This window comes from Aphelocoma coerulescens (assembly GCF_041296385.1).
Source record: "Aphelocoma coerulescens isolate FSJ_1873_10779 chromosome Z unlocalized genomic scaffold, UR_Acoe_1.0 ChrZ, whole genome shotgun sequence".
Lineage (NCBI taxonomy): Eukaryota > Metazoa > Chordata > Aves > Passeriformes > Corvidae > Aphelocoma > Aphelocoma coerulescens.
The window spans coordinates 9,857,248-9,871,275 of record NW_027184085.1 but is presented as its reverse complement, the minus strand read 5'-3'; the positions used below and the strand labels follow the sequence as shown (position 1 = coordinate 9,871,275).

Genomic DNA, 14,028 nt, shown 5'->3' with positions numbered 1-14,028 from the left:
AAGAAATTCTCCTAACACTGTATAGCAGACTTTCAACCACAAATTGAAAATAATCAAGCCAGAATAGCAGCTCCATAAGCAACTCTATACTGTGACACTCTCAGTTAAATTAAATAAGCCAAACAAACAGCAGGGTAAACTCAAATGTCATTTTTACAAGCTCTACTCTGTTAATTTAATTCCAGGACAGTATTTATACATAAAAATAGAATTGTTAAAACATAAAACAGTATTGGCTCTTATCTCACCAGATGGAGAAGGTCCATGTCTACCTAGGGGAGATTTTGTTTACATTTCCCTTTTGCAAGCTCATATCCTCACTAGAATTGCTAAGTGTAAGCACTAAGAGAAGACATCTCTAGGCTCCTGCTAGTTTCCCAATGGAAAACACTAAGATGAAAACATATTTAACAAGCTAGTAAGCAAGATATACCAGAGAGCAAAAATACTTAAAAGCTGGTGCAGTGAAGTTTCCTTCAGAAAACAGAGCTGCCAATACTTATTAGAGGCTCATAGTGTCCAACTCACAAGATAAAAGTTCTAGAAAGAAACATCAAAAACTTTAATTTTAAAAAAATGCCCTGACACAGTTACACGCACAGCTGCAAGGGAGTGTGATGCTGGAGAACAGTCTTGCTATTTGAGAAATTCTCCTCTGTGAGCATTTACAGTTCAGGTAGATGTTTGCAAGAAGGAAAATGCTGTACCAGGTACAGTACAAACTGTTACTGTTAAAAGGGCTATAGTTTTCACCTAGACTGACAAGGCCAACAAGCCTTTAGGTCCAAAATAAGTTGGTTCTTTTTTTCCCAGATGCAGGGCCTGAAGCATTCCTGACGCTAAACCTAATGGTGCAAGCAAAACATACAATAGCATGGGCCAGTGTTCTTGCTGACTGAAGATACAGATGCCTTTCAATCTCCAAATCAGTCTGTTTAACCATTGAGAAATATGCAGGACAATCTACCCACTTTCTAGGCTCCTCTGCATACCACAGAAAAGCAGACATTTCATGAAATACTGCCCTGGGGTGGGCAGGCACCAGCTTATCTATGAACCTCCCCTCTCCCCTCCTTTGCAAGAGGCAGGAGACAAAGAAGTGCATGTGCTAGGGGAAGAAAAGGCAAAGGAGGGCAGGGGACACACAGGAAGTTGCAGCTCCATTACTGTTAGCAGGGAAGCACAGGTAACCCCAGTGCAGAAATTTGGTATTATTTGCTAAAAAGGCAGCTGGAGTGGGCCACTGGCTCCTAAATACAGAGAAAAGACAGCCTCTGCAACGGTAACAGGCAAACTAAGAGAAAGATGCCCTTTGTACATCGCAGTCACAGCCTCTAAATATTCAGAGGTTCCTTTGATGAAAGGCAGCAAACCTTGCACTGCCTCGGCAGCTGAGAGGGGTGTCTGTGTGGGGCTTCAGCAGGAGCTGTCCCAGGGCTTGAAGCAACAGGGATATCCCAGCGAAGCAGCCAGACTAAACAAAGATCAGAAGCCTGCTACAGACTCACGAGACAAAGATGGAATCTTTAGTAACTCCCTGGAATGAGCACCAGACCTCTAGAAAAACTGCATGTAACAAATCACACCTTTAGCCACAGAAACAGAGCTTATAACTAAGGGCTGAATTGCAAACCTGGGAGTCTCATCTCACCAGTAATTCTTTTGCTCTACCTGCAAGCCTGCACAGCATGTCCAGAAAGTTCCCATGAAAAGTGACTTGGACATGGTTTTGTTTTGTTAGCTCCACAGGAAAGCACTTCCTAGGGGTGCAGAAAGCATTGCAATGATGCAGCTCCCAGAATATCTCCCAGGACTGGCTGGGAGACTGCAGGATTTCCCATATAAGAGCTTGAATTTCTGGGAGTTCAGAGCTGGAATGGGCTGCTAGGCATGGCTAAGGCCCAACCTGTTTGCCAGCTCAGGGAATTCACAGGTCAGATGCACTGCACTGAAGACCATGAACCATGCCACGAAGGACCACAGCTTTCCAAAGGAGCACTACTAGGAAAACTTTTCTACCCACACCCGTTCCCTCTCTCTGGTTAGAGCTCCTCTATGCCAAGCACTCAAGGAAGGACTCAAAGGTGTTAAGAAGCTCTACAGAAGCCTGATGCACCAATTACTCAGCATTACAGCAAAGGCTGAAAAGTCATTGCTACATGATGAAGTATGACAGTACTTTGAAATCAAGCCATGTGTAACAGTACATTTTTATAATATAAAATCTCATTTTTCTAAAATAAAACCTGTACCACAAAATGAAACCATTCTCTAGAGCACCCAGCAACACCAGGTTTTACAGGTACAGTTGCTCCTGCATTGCCACAAAGCAAAAACCTAACATAATGTAAGTTATTGGTCTAGATGTGGTATTTCCTGACTCACTCCCAGTTATCCCACAGTACTCCTAGTCTCTGGGAAAGGAGCATTTTTAAACCAGCTGGAGATGTCAAGCTCTGTTCAGTCTCAAATAGCTTCTCTCAGCAAACTGGGCAGCACACAAAGTCCATCCATTCAGATGCAAACATCGAACTTGCCAATCCTATGCCACTGCACAGGACAAGCAGGATACAAGGGAAGGAATGAAAATGATAGCAAACTAGAAAGGAAGGCAAGACCTAGTGCTTTGCACTGCCATGTGCAAGCAATTCATGAAACAGATGCACAGGGATGCACCTGATCTACCTGCACAGGAAGATTCACTTAATCTCCAAAAAAGACTTGAGTGTATCAGAGATACAGCTATTCCAAGGAGCTCTTAGAAAGCAGAAAAAACTTGATGTAAATATTAAATTCATCCAGATTTTTCCCCTCTGAGCATCTCTCACCATTTTGGCATTACTCTAATAAAGAGACAAAAAAAAAATTAAGTCTTGCCTGCAACTTAAAAAAAGCAAAATAAAATAAAATTTAGAAAAAGCCACAGCAAGATTCCAGATGCTTTACAGCCTTCACTTACAAAGGACTAGAGGGTGAGATAAACTCCTAAAGACTAGGAAAGGAAAATACAAGCCAGGAATTGCAATAAAAAGGACCAGAGTCACTGTGGAGGATGAAAAAACAGTAGCAGAGCATACATCAGAGTATTCTTAAACTCACTTCTAAGGAGAAAGCCTTATCCACATATTTTTCGAATAGTTTGAATGATAATATTTTTTCCTGAGCAGGTGCTACACACACCAGTAAGACAATTAAAATTAAGCATGACAAATTACTGCAAGGTTCAGAAAACATCCTGCTCAACCTCCTCACACAGTCATACTAAGTTAAAAGGGAACCGAACACCTGCACATCCCAAATCACCTTTAACACTTGCTTGCCAGTGAGAGGAATGCAACACAGGGAGTGCCTGAGCAGATGGCCAAAAGATTACATTCTAACTAAATCCAGCACATGACTTACTACCCGATCGCTCCCCACACTAGAACAAAACCTACATCCCTTCGAAGGGGACAATAAAGTGCCATGGAGGAGGGGCTGTGGGAGAAATTAGAAGAATGGAAGGGTGCAGTTTTAATTACCGCTTTTAAAAAGAAATGCAGTGCTGAAAGCAGAGCATTCCAAATCCATTTTCCTGATCAGCTATTTGAAAAATACCTTCCTCCTCCCTGTGAAACACAAATGCAGTATTAATGTGTTTTCGAGTGCACTCTAACTTCTACAGTAACTTTCCCAGCCGAACAGCAGAATCAATACATATTTCCATTTCACTCTGCTTTTCTCACCTTTTCCTGGTGCTCAGACTTCAGTGTACAGTGACATGCAGCACTGGGTGCAAAGGTTGCTTAAACAACAGAAATAAGAGACCACAGCAGGCTGCTGATACTACCCAAGGCTAACTCCAAACACCGAATTCACAGCCTGTGCCGCCTCCAGCAGGCACATAGAAGGCAGGGGAACCCTTCTGGGAATGATGCAATGATTAGGCAGTGCTGCAGCCTTTCACATGTGTTACACTTTCTCTAACTGAGCCTTTGGAAACAATTTTGCTGCCTGAACCCTGTACTAGCAACTATAGCACATGTACCCCACGGCAGAGCCAGAAACTCAACACCTCCCACTCACTTCTTGGAAGTTATTGACAAAATCCATGACAGGGTGGCAAGCAGCTCAAGACTGGCACTTTTAACAAGGACTGCTCTGTCCCTGGAGATCTCACCCTGACCCACAAGGACCTTTCACAGAATCACAGAATGGGTCAGGTTGGAAGGGACTGCAAAGGGGCATCTGGTCCAACCTCCCTGCTCAAGCAGGGTCATCCCAGAGCACATAGCACAGGATTGTGTCCAGAGGGCTCTTGAAAATCTCCAGTGAGACAGACTCCACAACCTCTTTCCCTCCTCTGGAAATCAAAACGTGCTCAGACTCTGCACACTCTCATCTTCCACCGGAGGGTGAGGAACCCTTTTCTTTCCCCCTACTCGAACCCAAAAGGTGCTCCAGGCTGGTGGAAGCAGAGGTCATGAAGTGACCTCACCTGTGATTTTAACTCCATCACTGTTTTGTTTCACATGATCCCTACTAAAGCCCAGCAGCATCAGTTACGCCATTAACCACAACTGCAAGTGCCATAGTAGAAAAGCAGTACAGACCGTGCCATGAAACTCTTCACCTCCCTTCACAATTACTAAGAAAGGAAAAGCTGGATAAAACAGCAGTTTAGTGGCTTCCCAAGTCTGTTACAAAGATTCAGTGTGACACAGCCATCTTGGTATTTCCAGCCTGAGACAGGCGTGAAAAGAAAGGCTCCACTGCATTCTCATACATTCAGAGTTAAATTATGCTCAGAAGGAAGAGATTTCCCTAACCTACCTCAGAGGAAGGACAATTGCACAGGAGGACCCAGGGACCCACCAGCACTCAGCAGCACCTCAACAGCTTCTGCTGTAACTGCAGAGCCCAGAGCAGGGTCTACTTGGGCTCTAACTTCTCCCAGCAGAGCCCCGCAGAGCTGGGGTGGTTACTGCAGGCAAGGCTCCTACAGCCTCAAGGGCCACTGAGAGACACAGGACCTAAGTCACATCCATTACTTCATATTTTGTTTTTCTGCCAGGCAAAACAAACTACTGGTTTACATATAAACATTGTTCCACTCAAGCAGGGAAGAGAGTACTTTATGCCTCAGTGTATTGTCTTTGAGAATGACATGAGGGAAGCACAGTGGGTACCTTCATGGACCAACAGTCTTAAAAGCTGAGACTGAATTCACAGTATACAGGGGATAACGTTCTGTAATTGCTTCATGTGAAAGGAGGGCTGGGCGAATCAAAGAACTGCTCTGCTGCCAGAAGAAAGAAGAACCAGTGTGAAATGCCACTCTGCTTGGTAACTGGCAAAGAGCAGGAATATAGGGCAGATTTTCAACAGTATCCGAAGAACTGAGGTTGCATCTAAGGACAGAATTTTTCTGACTTCGTACTTGAAACAGTTCTTCAAAATCCATTACCTCTCTGATTGAGACAACTATGCAGGAACCCAGATAGCCAAGGTTACCTCAACTGAACCGAGGAATCGATCTGCTTTAATAAGTAGTCCAGAATAAATGGAATAGATGCGACATGAGTTCATTAATTTTTAATAGTTCGTGGAAATGAAAAAAAAAAAAAACCAACAAAAAAACAACATACCACAAAGCAGAGTTAATATATTGCAGTTTTCAATCATGTAGCAAAGAACTTTCTTCAATTTGACCACTCTGAATGCCCACAGGACAGACAGACTTGCCCTTCCCAAGGCCTTAGGAACCACATCAAACAAAGGGAAGGTTCCCTTCAGCAACCAGCCATTACTCAAGGATTCTCCTCAGGAAGGGGGTGGGCAAAAGAGAGATTCTAATCTGTAGTCTGTGATAGCAAATTGATCTACCCAAGAGATTTCTGTATTGCCAGATGTCTTGAAAATGAATTAGAATTCTTCCTAATTCACATGAATTAGCATCTTCCTGATCAGATGATCTGCAAATTTATTACCCTGTCCAGAGGGTAAAAACAAAACTACTACGTTTATTTGATTTATAACACAGTTTCCAACAAACAGCTTTCTACCAGCCACTCCACCCTTCCTGCCCACTGGACAGTGACTGATAGCAGCTGGGACATGTGACTGCTTGCAGGGTTTTCCACATCTCTGTGCTAAGGAGACACATACTCAATACTCCCATTCAAGCTTCAGCACCATTTCATAGAGGATTTCCAGGAAAGCACTACATAAAGTACACATCCCAGCGACTCCCCACACTGCCAAACCTCACTAGATGCTTCCCTGTTCCTCTGTAAATTCTCCAGTCAGTTAAGATCCAGGCCTCACACGCACACAAGAGTCACAACCTGCAGAAAGATAGCACCCCACTTGCTCCCCTCCCTAGTCCAGACACTCCACAACTTGGGGCTGACAGACCAGTCCCAAAGGGATATTGCTGCCTGGCTCTCATTACTAAACTTGACCCCAACATTTGTTTCTTGACAGAATTTTCACTTGTATGGGATGAACTTTGGCAAGCAAAGTATTGAAATCTAAGCAGAAAATGCCTAGCTTTTATATGTAAAAGCTATATATGTAAATGTATCTACATACATAACAGTCTTGTCTAAATCTCTGTTACTGCCATAGCCCATGAACATCAGAGCAACACAGCACAGTGACTTGATATCTGGACTATTCCCCAGTATTTCACACACATAAACTTGGGAGCGCTGGCAGGACAGCATGATGTCAAATCTACACAAACCTGAGCAAACCCACAGTTAATGTACTGTGCTGATATGTTATAAAATGAAAGACACATGTAGCTATTCTGCTCAGACATCCAGTCTGATCCCCTTAGTGAAGCAGGTAATTTCATACCTCCTGCAAATATTGTCACTTTTCAGCTCAGCTTTTGCATAAAACTTTGTAAGTGTATACAGCACAGCTCAGCTTGCATCGGAGCTTGTGTTTCATTTCTTCCACCCCTACCAAAGTTACTAGATAATGTAAACAGAACAAATTAAAAAACTGTGTAGGAAACCCTTTCTGGTATTTGCACATATTCCCCACATTCTCACAGCATACCTGGAGGAGCATATAAACTTTGCAAATCCTTTGACAAGAGTTGTTTAACTGTGGGGGTTATTTCATAATAAAACTCAATCCTCATCAGCAAAAGTATCCTTCTTTTAAAGGGGTCTACTTCTCTAAAAGGTATTTTATGCGACAGAAGGGATGACAATTTACTTTCTATTCAGGTTTAATGTACTAGGCAGTTAATGTAAGTAGACTTCTAAACACTTTCAATGACAAAATAGACAGTTAAGAGACACATCTAGGTCTTGTTTACAGGTTAATCTGTTACCAGATCTGATTTGACACACTGACTTAACTCCTTGAACTATTTCAGCAACAGAAACTCACAGGTGATGAAAACACTACAGCAATTAGAAAAAAAAAAATTAAAGTCGTGCTGCAGAAGATATGGGGATTGCAGTTGTGAACATAGAAAAATGAAATGTATCCAAAACACAAACTGAGTTTTACCAGGGAACTACAGAACAGGAAAAATGGAACTTAAACTATATATGCAATTTGTACAAAGCAACAGTCACAGGGGACTAAATGCAAAGGGAAAATTAAAGAGGTCTGCAACTGATTCCTTCCTTGACGTAGATATCAGATTCCTCTTCCGAATTCTTACACCAGCATTTCTCAGGAAAGTAGTATCAGGATGCAAGGTCAGGCTGTTTTTGTTGGCTTGAAAACAGTATCTGAAGTAGAACAACTAGGACAGGGTTCACAGGGAGGAAAAGAGGGAGAAGACTCACAAAACAACAGGTCCCAAAACCTAGAAGTATCCTCATCTCTGAACTTCTAAGTAAATACGTTGATTTTACTAAAAATCTAGCACAGAACACTGGCAAAATATATACAATACACCATGACCATTCATCACCGAGAAAGGAATCCAGCATTTCAAAACATGCAGATCATTTTATCCAAAACAGCCTCAGGAGATTGTAACAATAAAATGCTTAAAACATTGATAAGCTATTTGGTAAACCACAGCTCAAATCTTTATTACATTAAACATTAGCACTTAGTGAAACTTCTGCTTTGCAATAGAGGCTGCAAGAAGTTGCTTACAGCTGATCCCAGAAAAAGCTTCCTGAAAGGCAGTAGGAAGCTTTCAATTGATTCAGATAAAGAGCAGCTGAAATAAGCTTGACAATACTGTTTCTTCTCTCTGGGAGGGGTAAAAACAGAAGTGTATTCATGAACCATACAGCCAAGAAAGCTGGAATCAGATGCCGGAAGCAGTCAAGAAAGTAGGAACGTGCAGGTCTTGAACCTTAAAACCTCCTGAAACAGATTTGCACTGCCAGTGAATCCAGAGTGTCAAAAGCCCATTAAATATTTTCCAGTTTTTACATTAAATGTACTTGGAACCAGAAAAAGTACAGAAGCTTCTACATCCAGGCAGCCTCTGTGGTGAAATGGTGAGCAGGAGAGAGAAGGAGGAAGTGGCACTTGAAGAGAGGAGAGGAACTCCCAACACCAGAACACTGTTCCAGAAATTCCTATCACTACAGATGCTCTTCCAGTCTTTGAGTGTATTTATCCCCCTTTCTCCTGCATGCATGGTCCCCCAGTTCAGATGGCTGGCAGGTTGTCCAGGACAGTTCTCCAGCCAGCACAAAACAGAAAAACCCCATGAGTTCAAGTCATCTTTCAGGTACTTAGAACAATAACTGAGAATCATAAGCCATCTTCTGTCCACTTTAGGACTTGCTGAAATGACAGCCTCCCACAATGCATCTCATTATGTTTCATCTCTACACAATGCATCTCATTATTGTCCTTAAAGGCTGTGCAGAAAATATGTGCTCCAGCTCTCAGGAGCCCCACAGCCAGTGCTGGAGTAAAAGGTGCATCCAGCCTGCACGCTGCTCTGCAGGGAGCCCTTCACCTCGTTACTCACCTTTTCAACTTACCTGGCAACAATCACAATCTCAGTGAAAACTGACAAGTTAATTCTTGCAAGGCAAGAGTCAGCATCCTCAGATGCTTATTCAGAATTGTGCTTTGCTCCTTCATAACCTTTCCACAGACATGTTAACATCTACCTGAAACTTCACTTTGCTCCTAGCTGTCACCTCACCAGGCATTTGCCCGAGCAAAGTGGAGCATTCCAACTGTCTTGAGATGGTTTTTTTCAACAAGAAAAGGCTCTGAATTGTCAGTTCTCCCGTCCTATTTCTCCACGAAGAACCACAGCCAAGTAACACAAGAATATTCACAAGAAAGATACCACAGAAACCCTTTTTGCTGTCTCACAGATTTTGCCTTCTGGTTACTGCCTCTCCCCCTACCAGCACCATGACAATGCCAGTCAGATATGCAATTCATTGCTCCCAAGCATCAGTTGCTTCAGTAAGTCTGACAGTCCCACTGCTCAAATAAGATGCTGGAATTCCCAAAGAACCACTTTGACATCAATGACATCTTGCACTTGGGTCCCAAATCAGATGTCTTGCACCCTGCAGACCAAGGGCTCTTTCCACAGCTTCAGCCAGAGTTTGTACTGAGAAAAACCATATCATGAGAGTAAGGGCTACAGAAGAAGCCCATTAGACTGTAGCTTATCCACACAAATATCTAGACAGTTCCCAGAAAAACCATGACATGATACGGCAGTGCCTACTCTACAAATTAGTATGTCCCTAGGCTTAGGATCCAGAGGTGACATTTTAGAAACCAGAGTTTCACATGGTCTATTCTACCACCAAGTTTCCTTCATCCCCAACATAATCAAGGCTTAAGGGTACCAACAATTTCAGGTGAATTCAACAGCAAGGGGGAATGCATGCTTCAGCTACCTCACTTCATAGTTTAGCTATTTTGCTATACACACTTGCTGTCACTTGACAGCAGTATCAGATGTTTTAAAGTAGACAACACAAGCAAACCCGTATCACTCTGCATGGAGAAGAAAAGGACTATCAAAGAGAGGCAAGATGCTTTGCTACTTGTCTGACACAGCAAACACAGTCTGGCTTTTTAACACTGAAGAGCCTCCCCCTAACCACAATATACGAAAGAAAATCCTCAGTTTTGTGGGGCTCTAAGCAGAGAGCTAAGTACCTTATTACTACCACCACCAGTCCTCAAGGGCAAATACATACATCTCAGCTGACTGCATAATCCCTCCTAGCTTTGGCCTGACGTAGCACAGGCAGGTGAGCATCACCTCCAACTGACTGGTCTGGATCAGTTAACACTTTTCTTGAGAAGTGGGAAAACAAACACACACTGAAGTTTTGTTATGATATGCTTACAAGACTCTGTTTTTGTCCAAAGTTTGGTCTCCAAGAGGCTGGGGAAGCAGAGTGTGGTGATGGAGAAATGGGTTTGATACTATTTGTGTAAGAGAACACCTTGCAAACAAAAAGGAAACTGAGGCTTTAGCCAACTTCCCTGATTCCAGAGAACAGTTAAATCCACCTATACACATTTACCCTACAAATGCTTCAATCAGTTGCTAAAAAGAAATCCTTGCAACATCTATTTCTTCCTTTTTTGGCTGACCAACACAGACACATTTCTGAAGATCCACTGAATTTTCTGCTCAGCAGCTGCTTTGAACTGAGCAGTGAGGACAGGAACAAAATCTCTTATTCAAATCACAGAGATTATGAGAGGTTAATCCTCCTGACGCTGGCAATATAGACAGCTCTGTCAGGCGACCTGGTTCCCCAACCAAGAGGTGAACTAAACAGTAATCCAAGCTGCCACGCCTCTCCAACATTCTCCTGCAGCCTTAATATTATTAGTCAAAAAGCAGCTTGGGTGCAATGTACTGGAGTGAGTTATTGTGTGTCTGACTCTCTCAGAAGACATACTCTGTCAGATTGTGCTTTGGTCACTTTGCCTTAAGGGGCTTCCCTATGGGTTACAGATTTCTCCTGAACTTATTTTAACTGCTTTATGATCAGAAAAGAGAGCATCCTACTCCTGAATCTGTGCCTCATCATGGAAAAAAGTTTAAATCCATCAAATCTCACAGAACTCTTAAATGTGTAAGATAAATACTACTGAACAGAGCAGTAAAGGAGGCTTCCAATTTTCAGCGCCCTTCTTTCAAATTCTGCAAGGTTCAGAAATATATTATTTTAAGTTAGTGGCAGAAATATATTAAGTTATTGGAAATGCCTTGATTAAGGGAACAAAACCCACGCTACTTAATTTTACACAAAACAGACTGCAACTCACATATGCCTCCAGCTGCCAAAGACTAAGGAAATATGCATAATGAAAGCCATATCCTTGCACCAGAAGGCAGGAAAAGAGACAGACTGATAATGTATCAAGTCTGCTAGGAGACAGTCTGAGCTGGTAAACTGACTTGATGACAAAGCAACAGCTCAACTAGTTTATAATACAAGCTTCAGTGGGGGGGAAAAAAGCAAAAGAGAAAATATAAAAATTATTTTAAAACCCCACACATAACGAAAACCCCTTAATAGTAATTCAGAAACCAGATGAATGGAGAAATTGGTTTCCTCAGGTTTGGGGGGTTGGGGGACATATTTACTTTGAAAATAAGATACACCTCCCTACAGAATCATTTCTTCCAAAACACAGAGCACATGCAGCTTCTGCTCAGACATTGTACACAGAGGTAAAGGCCACTTAAATTACTAGAATCTTGCCAGGGTTATTAGCTCAAATCACACAGCCTGGTCACAGCCAAGGTAACATCTGCTGGAAGACACAAGTACTGTGGTACCAAAGAGCAGAAATAACAGAACAAAACCACTTGTGTGCTTGTCCTTTGGCATGTGCTTTTCTCCTGTCAACAAAAGTCACCTGAACAGTCTCCCCAGTGACTCAGATTTCTACACTCCCTGTTCAGACTTAGTGTAAACAAGATGCACCCTGGAAAAAGAGCTGCTGACTAACCACACCAGTAGTGATTGGCACCTAATCACAGCCTTGGTCTATTTTCTGGTAGTTTCGATTTAAGTTACAGGATTGCAAGCACTCAGCCAACTGGAACACGGCTACTTGTCAAGCAGGACTGAGCACAAGCTTGTCCTGAAAGGCACCGAGATAAAAAATGATACTAAAAAGTATCACTGTTCAACTTCAGAAGCCTAGTATATTCACCAAAAGAGAAACACAAAAATAAAGCACCATCCCATTTGTGGTGGTTTCAGTAAGTTTTTATATATGTATTTTTTAAGCAAAATCATCCCACTACCGGCTTCCAGGAAAAACAGCACCTGTGTTTTCCCCACCAAATAATGAAGGAGAATTGGTCTAGCATGAAAAATATTTTACACTGAAATATTAATACAATCTTATTGACATAAAATATCAATCAATATTATTATGTTTGGCTTCACAAAACAGAGAAAATATCAATATAGAGGAGACAGAAATAAGCTTGACTGTGAGCATTAAGAAAAAGTAAAAGAACTGGTTAGGGTATGAGTAATGGTGCAACTGAATGAGATTCCAGGCAGGAACAGGAGATCTAATAACAAAACACTGTTGGCAAACTATACCTTTGGCAGTCTGATTTTAATCTTCACATTCACAAACTGCTCAGACAATACTGGTTCCTGGAGGACATCCACAAATTGCAGAAATAGGACAGTCAGATTGCCATCTAAAAGAGCTGCACCTCACAAACACATTTGCACTCACCTGCCAATACTTTTGTTTTGACACAGCATATACACAAAGAACTGAACCATAAGAAGGTCTTACTAATGACAAAGAGTCTGCCCAAGACTGTCCTCCTGAAAGCCATGCTGTTTGCTTGCATTTGGGCCTCCATAAAAAATAAGGTGAAAATCCACCAGGTTAAATACTCTAAGAATCAAAATCATTAACCAAAATAAACAGCCTTAGGTAACAAAAGAGTACGAGCAAGTTCCTTCACATGTAGGTTCTTTTCCTTATTATTAACATTTATAAATAAGGAAAAGGCTACATCGAAATTTTACCTTAATATACAGTTTGTCTATAGCAATTAGTTGTCAGAACAGTAACTCACATCACAATGAAGTTAGTGCAGTGAAGATCATAAGAATGGAAGGCATCCTTTGGGATCACCAGTTCTAATGTTGCTTCTCCCAACACCTAGACCACTTATACCATTCAAAATCATTCCTACCTTCCAGCCAACACTTTAATTAATGGCATGAGTATACCTTCTATATCTTATGTCAACACTATTCCCCCTCTCAATGTTTTTCCTCACCCCATGTTTAATTTCCTGATGTTTTTAATGGACACAAGTCACAGATCCCATCAGATTCTGTTTACCAGCATAGTGCAGAGACACAAGGACTCACCAACATCTCTCCTTTCACTAAGTTTCACATTTTTCAGAAATGTTTGTCTCTAAGTGTATAGTTTTTTTACAGAATATCAACTCATTTTCATTCTCACTCTCCTCAGGGGTCATTGAGTCCTTCCTGCATTATATTTATTTGCTTAAAAATTTACTATGTAATTAGGACTTTTCTTAAAAGCACCTTTAACACACAGATTTTTCTTTTTCTTGCCATGACACAAATGGAACACATCTATATGCTTCTCCTACTAGTCTTTGCAACATTACTAGCTTCTGCTACAGCCAGCTCCTTATACTCTTTACACGTCTTTTGCCAATTCCAATTTTCTTTAAAAAGAAGTCTGCTATAGGATTTGTGAGATATTACAGTAGTACAAATAGATGCATGCTTTCATCTAGAAACAAGAGGCTAGCCCAGATCAATCTTCCTCTTCCAAACCCATGTCACATTTCATACGACACCCTTTCACACGTCTTCCACCTGCATATAAAATTTTTATCATTCTCTCCTAGAAGTTTATTTTAAACCTTACATATTGTTACAGTCCTGCCTGTTTTTGAAGATAAGATCCATATTTACCCACATTTATCACTCATCTCCTTTATCTTCCTGCCAATCCACAGAAATCACCTCTATTCCTCTCTGGCAAGTGTTGCATGTTTTAGCACATTGGGATACAGATTACCAGACT

At 41.6% G+C, this 14,028-nt stretch overlaps 1 protein-coding gene across 4 annotated transcripts in view; it reads right to left on the bottom strand.

The window, feature by feature from the left end:
* Window positions 1-14,028, bottom strand: part of UNC13B (unc-13 homolog B) — a 206,156-nt gene that overhangs the window by 180,314 nt on the left and 11,814 nt on the right. The gene's annotated exons all lie outside the window — the stretch shown is intronic.